We start from the raw sequence: 16,230 nt of genomic DNA, 5'->3' as shown, positions 1-16,230 counted from the left end.
AATCGACTTGCTCGCCGGGTACGCTTCTAGAAATTCTGGATCAAACCTAACTGGTCCAGCAGGTGTATAATAGTTGTTTTAATAAACCGTAAAAATTTTATTCAAATAGGTAAATGCGTTTCTAAGCGATAAATGATAAACTTTTTCTTGTTTTGGTCAGAGGAATCTCCCCTAGGCTTTTGTCACCGCAACTCTGAAACACCCTGTATATATTTTATATATCTATCGTAGGTTTCTTTTTATGGGGGTATTTAAAAAACGGGATTTATCGAAGACAGCACGAAAATATGGATGGTTTACGCATTGCTGTGGAGGAAGCTTTGCAATACCTACATAGAAAGACACCCGGTAGTGGTTTTAAACGCCTTAAACAGAATATCCAAATTATATGAAAAATGTTTGGATATGACGAAGACGTGAACGGAATTCAGTTTGAACATTTGCTTAAATTTACATCATTATGCAGTTAAAAAAAGTGGCAAATTTGTTTTTGTTAGTAATATATTTATGTTGTAAAAACGAGATTATATGTTGAGTCCTTTCATAATGTATACTGTTAGTTAGATTTTGACTGTTAATATAATTATTGACAATTATAATTGTCAATAATTATTTTGCTTTAAATATGGTTGCCTCTAGTCACTATTCTAGCAGACAGCGTGAATTTGTGACATTATTCTTTCAAATAACCATATCGATTTTTGTATTTTTGAAATGGGGAGAATTAGGGGAATCAGAAGAGGTATATATACAGGGTGTCCCATTAAAACGCTAGTTTGGTGCATATCTCGAAAAGTATGAATTACAAATAAAATCTGAATATGCCAATATGCCACTGGATTTTACGTAAAAATCTCTATCCGACAATGTTTTTATATTTTCAATAACTTGATGCATATCCAAACTATAAGGGGAGGCTCCTATAGTTTGAATATTTTCAAAAACGCCATGTAGTGCAAAAACTAAGATAACTGGATCGATTCTATCAACCTCATCATTAGTTTGACTAAAAAGTGACACTGGTTCGCGAAAACCGCATCCCTCTATCTTTGCTAATAACAGAGATATCCCAAGATTACAACGAAAATGGGACACTCTTCGTAACGCAATGTACATTCCCAGAACTGATTTTTTAACGTGTGTCAGAGATCGACAGGAGTTAAATATAAACGCTTGGAACTTAGTATATGTTAAAGCGGGTAGGTTTTATTTTTAATAAAATACACATGCGTGTTCTCAAACAACTTTATTCTATCCTTTTCGGGAATCGAATGCCCCCCATACCAAAGATGCATCAGAGTCACCCCCGAGTGCATCTGTTTATCTTCAAAAGAATTAACACACACCATTCCACCTTCTTCCCACGCTCGCAACCCTCAATCATTCTATTCACACTTATGTTAGGACAAATTGATAGGTGAATCGTTTTCTGCATTTTACGTTCCAGCCAAGATGATAAACAGACTCTCTATCTTTACGACTAATGGTTTATTCTAATTTAATATAGGGCTAAACAATAGGAGGTATATACATATGTATTTGATTGTGGAAACTAGTTATAATATATATTTATTTTCAGACGTTTCACGGTTAACTACAAGTTTAGAAAGCTGGAACAGCCCCGCAAGCGACCGAACTAAAAGCGACTTTCCCGACTTGCCCAATAGCATATTTTTTGATATAACTAACGTCCAGGCAATGCCGGACGTGAAAACGGGCATTGGATTTACCAGAGCTTGGGTTCGATTGGCCCTGGAAAAGAAACAACTGTCCAAACATTTACGGGCACTATTACTGGACCAGGGCCTTCTCAAAGAGTTATACAAGCGATCTGCTTTCGTGCGATGTGAAGAGGAAAAGGAGCAATTTTTATACCACTTGCTCTCTCTGAATGCAGTGGATTATTTTTGTTTTACCAGTACGTACCCGACGACTGTGATACCTTATAACGTCATGATAGTTCCCAATAAGAAAGGAGCCTACACGTAGGCAAATGTATGGTTGGTTTTGTCCGGGACATTGTCAGAAACTCAGAGAATTCAAGTTCCCAAAAATATATACAGTTTCGAGTATAGAAACAGGAATTTGGGAGTTTTGACTACTTTGAGGATTGGACATGATAATTCCGGATTGTATGCAAAGTGGACGGTGGACTATGTGTTGGTGAGGAATGATGTGACAGAACATACCTATAAGTAAGTTTTAAAATCCAAATCTATCCAATTTTTCCCTCATAGTACATTTTTTTCCATGTAAACTTTTGTACTTAGAATTGCACTGTATATTTTGTGACTTACATTGTTTTTAGGTTTGCGTGTGGTAGATGGTTAGGTAGAGGCGTAAACGACGGTTCAACGGAAAGACTCCTGGTCGATAATCAATTTCCTGTCCCCGAAAAAAGAAGAGGAGGAGAATAGACCGACCGGTAGCCTTGGGAGAAGCACACCGAGAACGCGATCTCCAGCCCCCTCACCACCCCGGTCTGAGCTGAAGGCCTCCGAATTGCAGTACATGTTGGGTTAGTACAGTTTATACGTACAGGAATATACAGAGTCGACACTATTCCCTGGTAAAGTAAGTATTATAACGAGGAACATTACCCTGGTTTTCTATCAGGTGTCGGTTCTGTATAGCTGTGTCGACTAATATTTTCAAATTTGTTTTCAAACATTCGTAATAACATTTATTTTCTTTCTTCATTTGTGATTTGTGATTTTAACCCCATATTGTACGTTTTGATTAACAAAGAAGACATCAAACAAGTTCATCACTATCATTTAACGGAATGAAACATAAACTCTTGGCCGTTAAATAATCGTTTAAATTTGAATTCCGTAAATCTTGCCTTTTCACTCCTGTATTTCACGAATGCTTAGGAGACTGCGTTAATAACATTGTCAAATGGAGATACACCAGGAATTCCGAAAGACACACGACCCTTACTGCTCTCTTGTGCAGTGAAGATGGCCTAGTCCAATGTCTCGAGAATGTTTTTCTTTTGGGATTCAAATCGGCAAGGATGTTTGTTGGAAAGAACTATCTGTGGGATTATTTTGGTGAGTGAAAGAAAGGGGTGTATAATTTAGAAAAATATGATAAGTGTTCTCTCCGTGTAAATGTTGTTTGTGTTAAACTTCAAGTACCTAATAATTTAGCCTTTGATGTATTAGTGCGTGTGAAAGATCAATTCGAGCAAAACCTGATGGATGAACTTTCCGGCAACAAAACCGCCAGTTTGGAACGAAATCATCAAGAAACCGTCGCAGTTTGGAGATGCTACTGTCATCTCCTCGATGAGATCAGGCACACAAGCAAAAATTTGGGAAAAGACGGGAAATTCCAGCTGTTTATTTGCTTAGGAGTGCGGTAAGTGGTGCACTCAGGGTGTGTCAATTTGAAAACTTCCTATCCCTATTATCTCGAAATGACTTACAAAGCGACAATTAAATGCTCCCCTCCACTTTCACTCACTACGTCATGAATATGTAGGATCGCGTTCCTTGTAGATAAGTGTTACTTTTACGTTGGATACGGGTTAGATAGTAGAAGTTATCTTTAAGATTGTCATACCCCTGGGGTACGACCCTGGTGGGCATTAGTTGAGGCATGGGAATTTCCCATACCATGCCTTGTCGGTGTTGGAAATCCCCGCAATGAACCTGGTCGGCATTGGAACTGCCTGTAATATACTTCGTCGGCATTTAAATTGTCCTTGACAGATTCCGTTGGCCCTATAGTGGCAGTTCCAATTCCTAGCTAAGACGTAACGGTTTGATGCGGCGGAAGAGCACTTTTTGTACCTTCATTTTCGGTACAAAAAAATCGCAAAAATTAGGGACCAAAATGATGCTGTATCTGGGAAACTAAAAAGGATATCGCTAAACAATTTTCGTTTCGAGCTAACTCGATGATCAGCTTATCCTGTATTTCGAATATCTTATTTGTCGTGCTACCACTGGGCTAAATCATCTAAGAATCGATATCTTTTGCAAAGATACGAATCATAGGACGAATGATAATAACTTTACACTCTTTTTTGCGAGAGAACAGTTCAGCGGTCTAGTTATGGAAACGATACGCGAAACGAAATAATACATAACGTGTGTATGCTTAAAGAAAGCCATATAAATAGTAAGAAACATCACTTAGAGTGGTCATCAAGACAGAAAATGATATTAAGCGAAGCTTAAAATAGGCTCAATAATCAAACATCGGTCACTTACCGCAAATAATCCTTCTGGAATTATGATCTGCTTGGAGTCTTGTCAAGAAAAACTGTCATTCCGCAGATACTCAGAAGAGAGATTTCAGTTACTATTTACTTTCGATACAGCACGCACTACACTGCCCGGTTTCACGTCCGCCTATGGCTTTTTTCTTTTCGGTCACCAAAACTTTTACTTCAATTCAATTTGAGCTTCTTCCAAGTATGCTACTCAGCAATCGTACGGCTTCGGAAACCCGAATGCAAACGAGATGATATTCCCGGCATTGTCGAATAAAATCGAATTTTAAACGTGCGATTTTTACCCGTTTTCAATCAAACACAATCCCGTACAAGCATTCATTACATTTCTATTTAATTAACCTTCAAGTCTGCACGAATTTTTCCAAATTTTTTGCACATTTTCAACCGAAATTTCATCATTTTCTCGAGCTACGCAGGAAGCAACACGAAGACGCCATTAACGCTGACAGCGAAAGTGTTATTCTTTTGTTTCCAGAACCTTCTTAATCCAAAGCGTCACTTTCGGATGACGTATTATCGCAAAACTACGTGTCGATTTGTTTGTGTTGAAAAATCGATATTCGATCGAGCGGCCCTAAATTAAAAATAATCTTGAAGGTGGTCTGCTCAGCTTTGGAAATTTACAATTCGGCAAAAAAATTGATCAAAATTGAGTGTTTCCTGGATAATTTGAAGTCCAGTTGTGCATGTTGTTTTACGTAGAGGAACGCGCCTCAAAAAGAGAAAAAAATAAGCGCCGTATCCAACGAGTTTTTTGAACAAAAAAACACCCGATTATTAGTTCATTCCATTGTAAACAAAAGTAAACAATTAAAAAAATCATATTCTACATAGAGCTTACATAGAGATACTTTTCGAGAGCCGAGGAAGATTATTAGATTTTTCGATTTGATTGCAGAGAGCATCTATTGCACAGAATGCTAATTCCGCTGTCATCCTGCAGCCACCCAAGAAATGTACGAAGAAAACTCGTTTCTGCGTAAACGCGCGCTACAAACGTTTCTGACTCAAATATTGGCTCCTCTAGATGAGTTAGATGTAGTCTTAGAAAACTCAGTTACCCATGGCATCACCTCCCCTTCGGCCCACATTTAAGGATAAGAAAAATCGATGTTCTTCCCGTTTTACTTAAAATTTAGAAAGTTCTGTGAATAGTTATTAGGTCTGAAGTGTGAGGGCCTTTACTCACTTTATGCTGTGTTACCGTGTATTTTATCAATAGAAATTATATTTTTTTATAATCATTAATTGTGATGAACCAGTGTAGGTTTCTCTAGTCTTGGGATTGAAGTTTTCCCGGTCTGATATTATATAATATAATTAAGCTAGTAACTCTATTATTTTTTCGTAGAAAACGCAGTATTCTGTGTATATTTTCGGTCGATAAAAGGTTATTGTTATATTTTTTATTATGGTAATATGTGAGAGTTGTGTTTCCAATTAGTTTTCGATCATTCTTATTTCATGGCTAGCTTTAGTATTTTTCAACATGTGGAATATTTGACACTGAAGCACCGTGCTCAACCACTTCCTAGTACAAATATATCGATTTATTGCGTTGATATTTCTTTACCGCTGAGATTGAATAATTTGATATTCGTATTATTGAGTAGAAATTTTTATTTATCATTTACGACTTATTTTATTGTATTAACAAATGTATTTTCCACTACAAGCTTTAAAAGACACCATTGTTAGGCGTGTTGAATTGAGAAAACGTGAAGCACGTACATTTTCTCCCATTTTTTCTAAACCAGATGAATAAGAAGTTAAATCATCCTTTGCTGTTTTATCTATAGTTGCCATAGAGATTAATGTCAAATGAAATGTTGAAGTCCTTGAAATTATGATTCAAGACACATTGCCTTTGTGTGTTTCGGTTTACTACAATTTTATGAAATCTAGTTAAAATTGATAGTGCAAAAAATCGTATATATTTACACCACGGTTGTGAAGTACTCGAGACCCTCACGTCTTAGATCCCTCAACTTTGCGCGATTCGGGACTTAAATTTCGAGTCATTGTTAAGGCCCATAATTTAAGTCCTGCACAACAGTTATATGGCTATTTCACCTTACATTGTAAGATTTAGCTATGATTCATCATCTATTGTACGTGCCAAAATGACGAATACTAAGTTTGGCCATATCAGCAACTAATTAATATAAAAGGCGAAACCATGTAAACCAACAGTTAGTTATAAGTTGGCATTCAAACTAGATGTAGTTATCTAAAAGAATCTTGTATCGCTCTAATGAATAAAGTTTTAATATTTTTTAAAACATTCATTTCACGATCAGAAATATAATTGGCGCAGTCGTTCGGATTCTTTCGGAAGTGTTTTCATTAAGTGATCATTCGAGATAGTGAAGTTGAATCGTTCATTCTTCCACTCTACGACACTGTGACGACCTTCTTCTGTGTTAACAGTTAAGAAAGAAGTGATAACTACAGCAACTTGTAACCTCCTGGATTCAATCGCTGAGTTCCAGTATCGGACGAATTGGCATAGCTAGCGTCCACTACAAGCAGCTATTGGTGCTTTGGATAGTTTATCTCTCCTTCATCACAGTTACTTGATACAGGCACGAGACTAGAGATAGAATTTACTGTAAGTTTCGATCTATTCTCTTATAGTTGGATAACCTGTTAGTTAAGTAAAAATAACATTGTTTATGAAAAAGTTCAAAAAGGAACTATTAGGTGATATTACATATCCCAAATCAATAACACTTAAAAAGAGTGAAATAAATAACGAAGATCAAGAAGAACTTCAAATAAACTTAGATAATAGAAGAAAAATGGCTGATGCATTAAGGTCAACAGTTAGTCTATTAAAAACTTTCGACGGAACACCCGCAAAGTTAGAAACGTTTATAAATCAAATAAATATTTTTCATGCTAGATACTATAATGCAGACCCTTCGCAACAAGAATATGTAAACTTAGCTATTAAATCAAAAATAATTGGAGAAGCTGAAGATTTCCTCTTAACAAGACCAAATTTAACACATTGGAATGAAATTAAAATAGCTCTCAAACAAAAATTCAATGACCCACTCACAAGAGCAAATCTCCAACAACAACTAATATTTTTAACTAGAAAGAATGAGTCGACACAAGACTACATTTTGAAGTTAAAAGCGTTAGTAACTCAGATTAACACAAAAATATGTACAGAGGTTAATAACATCGAAGCCCGTGCAATATTAATTTCACAAAATGAGTTAACTGCTACTCAAAACCTATTATCAAACATTTCAAATGAATTGCGAACATTGTTAATCGTTCAAAATCCTCAAGATTTGGATCATGCAATCGACATAATTAATAATTATGAAATATTAACAAGTCAAAACAATTTCAAAAATCATTATCTACAAAATACACAGAATAAGTTTAAAACTGTACAATCTGAACAATCATACGTAAGACAAAGACCTAAACCTCCTCCATTTACATTATCACACAATGTAAAACCACAATTTAAACCCCAGTATCAAAACCCACAATTTAAACCTCAGTATCAAACCCCACAATTTCGATCTCAGTATCAATTGCCTAATCCACTCAACAAATCATACTTCCAAAAACCATTCCCAACACAAATAAGAAACTCACAACCTCAACCTATGTCTGGAGTAAGCACTATACCTCCAACACAAAATATTCCATTAAATAGACCACAAAACAAACAATTTCAAAAACAAACTTTTCAAAATCAATCTCGAAACCCCAAATTTACTTTTCAAGAATTGACCCATATAGAAAATAATCAAGAAAGCAATTCTTATCCTGATGAGATAGATTTTTTACCAGATGATGATGCAGGATTTGAAGAAAATATAGAAATTGCAGGAAATCAGAATGAAAACTTTCAAATACAACAAGATGAAAATTTTTATATGATAGCCTCTCAGTCAAAACCTCACACTTAAAAACAAAACCAGCAAATCAATTACCATATATTGAATTACCACACCAAATACGCCTATTAATTGACACTGGTTCACACTCATCAATATTACGCCCTTCAATTGTTGAAACATTCTACCCTGAAACTATAATTCCTTATACTAGTACATTATACACTTGCACAGGATCAAGAAAAACAAACGCAAAAGCAAAAATCCCAATACTATCTTGTTATGGAATATCTAACCCAATAGAGTTCATACTTTATCCCTTTCATGACTATTACGATGGCATATTAGGAATAAAAGACATGAGAAATTTGAAATTAACTATCGATTTGAAAAATAAACAATTAAAAAATGAATATTTAAAAATACCTTTCAAATTTAGAACTAACTTTGATGAATTTCGAATAGAGATCCCAAGCAAAACAATTAAACAAGTTTCATTCAAAACAAGTTTACCTAATAATACCAATTGGATAATACCTCAATTTCAAGACGAAACAATTGAATATCCAACAACTCTAGTACAAATAAAAAATAATCGCTACAACATTGATATCACTAATCACTCTGAAAAAAGCATTGCATTACAATGTAACTCACAAGATCATCTACCAATGGAACCGATTGAAATCAATAATTATGAAATAATTGATTTTGAAGAAAACAAAAATAAACAGAATTTAATATTAAAGGAAGAAGATAAAATTAATGATATAGAAATATCACAACTAATCAGATACGATCATTTAAATAAAGAAGAAATAAAAGGTTTATTTCAAGTAATTAAATCATGCCAAAAGGTGTTGCACAAACCTAAAGATCCTCTAACCTTCTCAAATAATGTTAAACATGTAATTTCAACCACAGATGAAATTCCCGTCCATACTAAAAGTTATAGATATCCCTATGTTCATAAAGAAGAAGTACAGAAACAGATCACACAAATGTTGAATGACAAAATAATAGTACCATCAAACTCCCCGTGGAGTTCTCCAATTTGGATAGTATCAAAAAAACTAGATGCTTCAGGAAAACAGAAATGGAGACTAGTGGTAGATTATAGGAAACTTAACGAAAAAACTATCGACGATAAATACCCATTACCAAACATTACAGATATATTAGACAAATTAGGAAGAAGTCAATATTTTACGACATTAGATTTAGCCAGCAGCTTTCATCAAATTGAAATGGACCCTAAAAGTAAAGCAAAAACAGCTTTTAACGTTGAAAATGGACATTATGAATTTAATCGTATGCCCTTTGGTTTAAAGAACGCACCAGCGACTTTTCAAAGAGCAATGGATAATATTCTCCGTGGTTTACAAGGAAAAATATGTCTTGTTTATATGGACGATATTGTAATATATTCAACAAGTCTTCAAGAACATTTAAATTCACTAAAAACAGTTCTCAACCGTTTAATTGAGTACAATATGAAAATTCAGTTAGACAAATGTGAATTCTTAAAGAAAGATGTTGAATTTCTTGGACACATAATAACACCCGAAGGTATCAAACCAAATAAAAAGAAAATAGAAGCAATAAAAAATTTCAAATTACCAAGTACACAAAAAGAAATAAAATCATTCCTTGGATTAATTGGTTATTATCGAAAGTTTATAAAAAATCTTGCAAAAATAACAAAGCCAATGACTAATTGTCTAAAGAAAAATACAAAAATAATTCATAACAAAGCATTTATCGAATCTTTTAACCTATGTAAAAATATTCTAACAAACAGTCCTTTGCTACAATACCCAGATTTTTCAAAACCATTTATATTGACAACAGACGCATCAAACTATGCAATAGGTGCAGTATTATCACAGGGAACAGTAGGAAGTGATTTACCAATTGCCTATGGAAGCAGAACTTTAAGTACTACAGAAAGTAATTATTCCACAATAGAAAAAGAATTATTAGCAATAGTATGGGCAACGAAATATTTTCGACCATACCTATTCGGAAGGAAATTTATTATCGTAACCGATCACAAACCATTACAATGGCTCTTCTCAATTAAAGAACCAAATTCAAAATTAGTACGATGGAGATTAAAGATTCAAGAATATGATTATACAATACACTATAAAAAAGGAACCCAAAATGCTAATGCTGATGCATTATCAAGACCTCCAAGAGAAATTGATCAGGAAATAAACCCTATTGAAGTTCAACCACCATTAACTCACATGTCAGCAATGTGCGAAAAAGAAAAAGAAAATAATTCTGAAGACCAATATTTATGGCTTGACAAAATCAAGTATTTCTTTGATTCGCAAGAAGAATTATTTGATAAACCAAAGAAAGTCTTTCCAAAACAAAAAATTAACGTAATATCCGATATTCAAATTAAACCACCAAAAGAGAAAGAAGAAATTAAAGATAATCAACCATCAACAAGTAAGCAATTAAAAGAACAAAAAGTATCAACAAAAGACTCCGAGACAATTACGATACATTCAGCAAATGAAAACCCTATATTAGGAGCACCCTATGTTAATAAAAGTGTTAATTCTTATAAAAACCAGATAATCTTTAAATGGACAAATAAAGACCATCCTTACGTACAAACCAAACAATTATTTAATACAAAGAGAAGAATATTCATGTTTATCAACAAAGAACCTATAACGGAAGAAATCCAAACATTAATAACAGAGTACTTGCCACCCAACCTGTATTGTATGCATTTCCCTGATAAAGAACTAGAACCCTTAATATTACGAATTTTCCAAATGACATTTAAAAATAACACATACCAACTATTCATTTCAAATTTATTACTAGAGGATATAATAGAATTAGACGAACAAAAAGAAATCATAGAGAGATATCATACAACAAAAACATCCCATAGAGGAATAACCGAAAATATTGCCAACATTAAACAAAGATATTATTGGCCAAGTCTAGAAAAAGATGTGATAAATTATATCAGTACATGTGAAATATGTCAAAAGGTAAAATATGAAAGACACCCCCATAAAATAATATTTAAACCAACACCAACAGGAACAAAACCGTTTGAACATATTTACATGGATACATACTCAATTGCAAAACAGAAGTTTCTCACAATTCTTGATAATTTTTCCAAGTTCGCAGCAGTATACCCAATTAATGAAAATGCTGTTGAAGTATGTCAAAGTTTGATAAAATTATTTGCACATCATGGAACGCCAAGTAAAATTACAACGGATAATGCACCTTCTTTTAAAAATGCAATGGTACAAGAACTATGTCAAACTTACCAAATAGAATTACATTTTACCACGCCGTACAACCCAAATTCAAACTCTCCCATCGAAAGATTTCATTCAACCTTACAAGAAAGCTTAGCAGCATTAAAACAATATCATAAGTCAAAAACGATTCAAGAATTAGTTGACTTAGCTGTATTAAATTATAATAACAGTATTCATACGTCTCACGAATATACCCCATTCCAAGTTCTTAAAGGAAACTTAAATTATCAGTTAAATTTTGAAAAAGATTTGAACCAATTACAAACAAATTATATACATGAAATAAATGAAGTATTGCAGGAATTAAATAATCATATCAATACTAAATTAAACATTAAAAAAGCTATGAAATTATCACAATTAAATAGAACTTATAAAAATGACCCTGAAATACCAGAAGGAACACAACAATTACTAAAAACACCTAAAAAATTAACACAGAAAATAGAACCAAAATATAAACAAACTACTTTTGTCAACCAAAGACATCCAAAAGATATTAAGACCTGTGTTTTGTTTTCAGATGTTCCTCATATTCCTAATTCCTCTGCTGGTCAAAGCCCAGTATACGATAGAAGAACTCAAAAACCCATTATTACCAATATATCAAGGTCAGAGTTACGCGATAACAAATTATCATCATGTTTATTATCACGTAAACCTTACAAACATGCGTAATTGTATTCAAACGATAGAAAAAACCTTATTACAAGTCAACACAACAATACAAAATCTTAATATCCCATCATATCAACAATTACTCGTTAGAACGACTAACTTATTAAGACAAACAGATTCTATCAAGGCTTTTATACAACACTACACTACCCCTATGAGAGTTAGACGCGGTTTACTTAATATTGTCGGAAAAGCTCATAAATACTTATTTGGTACCCTTGATGCTGATGATGGTGAACGATATGATAATTATATCAAAATCCTAAGAGAAAATCAAGATACACTAAATCAAGACATTAGTAACACACAGACAATTGTGAAAAAATTAACTAAAAGAAAGATGCCCCAAGACAGAAAATTTCTATTTATGTTCAGAAAATTTATTAAACTCAAATGAACCCTGTATATTTGAGACGATAAATTTAACTAATCATTGTCCACTAATTCCTGTCAACATAAGTAAGATTTCAGTTACACAATTAGAAGACAATTCTTTAATAATAATCCCACAAGAACAACAAATTCTTCAATTTAAATGTCCACAACAGACGACGGTTGAAACAATAACAAAACCATCCCTCGTCTTACCATCAGAATGTACCGTTGAAACAAATAATCGATTGTACGAATCACAGAAACCACAAACAGTAAATCTACGATTAAAGTTGCCAGCACTTACACTGAATACAACTTTAATACATGATATTAAACCTTTGGTACTAGAAAGTTTACACCTAGATGACATTCGCAATGATTTAGAAATCGTTCAAAATCTTAAAACAAACTCTTTAAAGAAATTCGATGTTATCAACACAAGCATTTCTACAACACTAATAATTATTGTTGTTCTAGTAATTATTTGCATCATTCTTTATTATGGTTATAATTATTACCGTAAGTCTAAAGTAACTAAAAAACCTGTACAAATAGGCATAGAACTACAACCCCTCGAAAAGTTAACCACCTTTTCTCAGTCTTAAGGAGGGAGGAGTTATATGGCTATTTCACCTTACATTGTAAGATTTAGCTATGATTCATCATCTATTGTACGTGCCAAAATGACGAATACTAAGTTTGGCCATATCAGCAACTAATTAATATAAAAGGCGAAACCATGTAAACCAACAGTTAGTTATAAGTTGGCATTCAAACTAGATGTAGTTATCTAAAAGAATCTTGTATCGCTCTAATGAATAAAGTTTTAATATTTTTTAAAACATTCATTTCACATTCATCAGAAATATAATTCAACCTTGGTGTTTAACATTCTATTTTACATCATCGCATAGGGTGGATGAGCAAGTATCCGTTTATCATTTTAGTTACGACCGTCCTTTTTCTTGGAGCCTGGTCCTCACGTCATGTCTTGCCTTCAGTCTTGTACGAACGATTAACAAGACTCATACAGAAATACCAAAAACGACGGATACATTATTCAAATATTTACTTCTTAGCCGTTTTCCAGTCAACCAATTTGCCACCTGATTTATGCACAAATCTCTAGGCCAACAGTTTTTTTGCTTTGTCGGGATAGATAACATGAGGTTTTACATCCATACATACATGTTGTTTTGCTTGTTGATGTAACACGATCGTGAAATAGTGAGGACAAAAAATCATATTTAAACCAGGCTTAAGAAAGAAGTTTTATTTCTCGTTTTTATGTACATCTCAAATTGAGCCGAAAACGTCTTTGTATCTCTGTCAGAGAATACATGTTTTTAGCGGGACATTTTTGGTATTTATTTAAAAAATAATAAACTTTAATATCATCGTATTTACCATTTCCTAGTAAAGTAAATGTCAAAATACCTGAAGTTCTTATGTGATCGGTCACACCATTATATTTCCGATAAGAGACGGTGAACGGTGTATTGTTTTCCTTTCGTAATCAATTAAATCGTGCAGTTTATATTATATTTGTACCTACTAATAATTTAAGAATCAGAATGAAAAGTTAAACTAGATCTATATTGCCGTAGATATTGTATGTTCGAATATTGACCATTATATTATAAATTGGTATTAAAGTTTGACTTTATTTCCTTATGTTAACCCCAAGCGATGAGAATCAAACGGAGAGTATGTGGTGGTTTATGGTAAATTACTTTATTATATGTCGAGCAGTTATTGTGTATTATTGTTTACCACTGATCTTTATATTTTTATGATTAACTTGCGCTTGTAATAATTATTATAAATTATTTATATTAATTGAATAAGATCTAATTGATATTTAGTTATTGAATTATTTGGTTCAGTATAAATGATTTATTCTTCAATTCTGATTATAATGAAAACGCCAAAGCCGTTAACGAAGGTTGTTGGCGGTGAAATTTCTGCCACCTAAGGTTTATGATTCGTTCGGCTAAGAATTCTGGGTGAATAAAGGTATGCACCATTCTGGTGTATAACAAGTAATAATTAACGGCAGATGTAAGAGCATTGATTTAGAAAATTACCGCAATGCAAGGTCATAGGTGTACTGAAAATTTCGAGAGGAAAACAGACACGGGGTTTTCTTTAATATCGTGCTGGTATTTCGGGGCGTGATGCCTTAGATGATATTTCATCATGAAGGATAATTCATCTAAACACCCCTATCTACGCATGTCCTCAATGAGCCGATATTATTTTTTATACCTTGAAGACATTCAGATTCGTTGATGGGAAAATCAATAAGTTGTTTATTAACCAAAATGACCTTTATGATCGATAATAAAAGCCGATCGAAATTGTAAGAAAAGACTGAAGACCGAACTTAAAGGTGTTATCTACTGGGTTATTCTAGTGATTGATAAAATAAATTGCGTAATTATCGACGATAATTCACAGAATGAAAGATTCTCGAGCGGTGTAAGATTAACAATGGAAAATCTTAACATTATGGCGAATGAAATTAACCAAAGACTCTAAATGCAGAGAAGACGAAATGCCGGAACCAGAAGTGGACCCATGAAAGAGGCGAGGAATGAAGAAAGATTACGAACTCACTTTTGAACATAAAGTAAAAGATGGCCACCTTATAGACATGCAATCGTAGATTGCTTAAAAAGTAGAAACAATAGTGAATCCAATAGTGAACGTGTTTCATCTAGTCAAACAATTGCAAAAACAATAAAAGAGATCCGAAAAAGTGATTCTACTAAATTAAAAATGTGTAGAGTGTCGATTTCAATGATTTCGAGGGCATTTTCTACTTACATTTTTCTGCACAATAAATATTTGACTTACTTATATTCACTACAAGGTACTTCAAAACCCAACCAATTTATTAGCATCATTGAAAGTTTTTTACACAATAGGTATTAAAAGAAGACTATTTTTCTCGTATCATTTTATTATAAATTGTTAAAGCGGGTAGGTTTTATTTTTTAATGAAATACACGCACATGTCCTCAAACAACTTTATTCTCTCCTTTTTGGGAATCGAATGCTCCCATACCCAAGATGCATCAGGGTCACCCCCGAGTGCATCTGTTTATCTTCAAAAGAATTAACACACACCATTCCACCTTCTTCCCACGCTCGCAACCCTCAATCATTCTATTCACACTTATGTTAGGACAAAACTGATAGGTGAGTCGTTTTCTGCATTTTATGTTCCAACCAAGACGATAAACAGACTCTATATCTTTGACGACCAGTGATTTATTCTAATTTAATACAGGGCTAAACAATAAAGGGTATATATGTGCTCGATTATGGGAACTAGTTATAATATGAACTATTTTCTCGTGTTTCATCTGATGTAAATGCTGTTTTTTGATATAGATATGGCATATTTTTTAAAAAGAATAACAAAGTGATTTCATATGAATATGATGAATTTTTAAATATGTTAATAAAAGCTGCTCCATTTGATTTTAGTACTTTTAATATTCATTGTCCCAATCTAGGTATTTTGGAACAACTGAAAACTTTATTAAATAAATTGGGTTCTCATAGTTTAAAAACTGATTAAAATAAATAGCACACTATAAAAATAAGTTTTTTGTCATAAATTTTATTCCCAAAAAAAAAAATTCAAATATTCAAAGACATTCATTGGAAACTTTGTGTTTCTTAAACAGATCCACACTCTCTGCTGGCTTATGACCATATACAATTTTAAAATTATTTAGCGGTA

At 33.2% G+C, this 16,230-nt stretch overlaps 1 pseudogene; it reads left to right on the top strand.

Moving 5' to 3' along the window:
• Window positions 1-1,108: 1,108 nt before the first annotated feature.
• LOC136418990 (DENN domain-containing protein 5A-like) lies at window positions 1,109-6,429 on the top strand (annotated as a pseudogene).
• Window positions 6,430-16,230: the final 9,801 nt, after the last annotated feature.

The sequence above is a fragment of the Euwallacea similis genome, unplaced genomic scaffold, assembly GCF_039881205.1.
Source record: "Euwallacea similis isolate ESF13 unplaced genomic scaffold, ESF131.1 scaffold_55, whole genome shotgun sequence".
Lineage (NCBI taxonomy): Eukaryota > Metazoa > Arthropoda > Insecta > Coleoptera > Curculionidae > Euwallacea > Euwallacea similis.
This window is presented reverse-complemented; position numbering and strand designations above follow the sequence as displayed.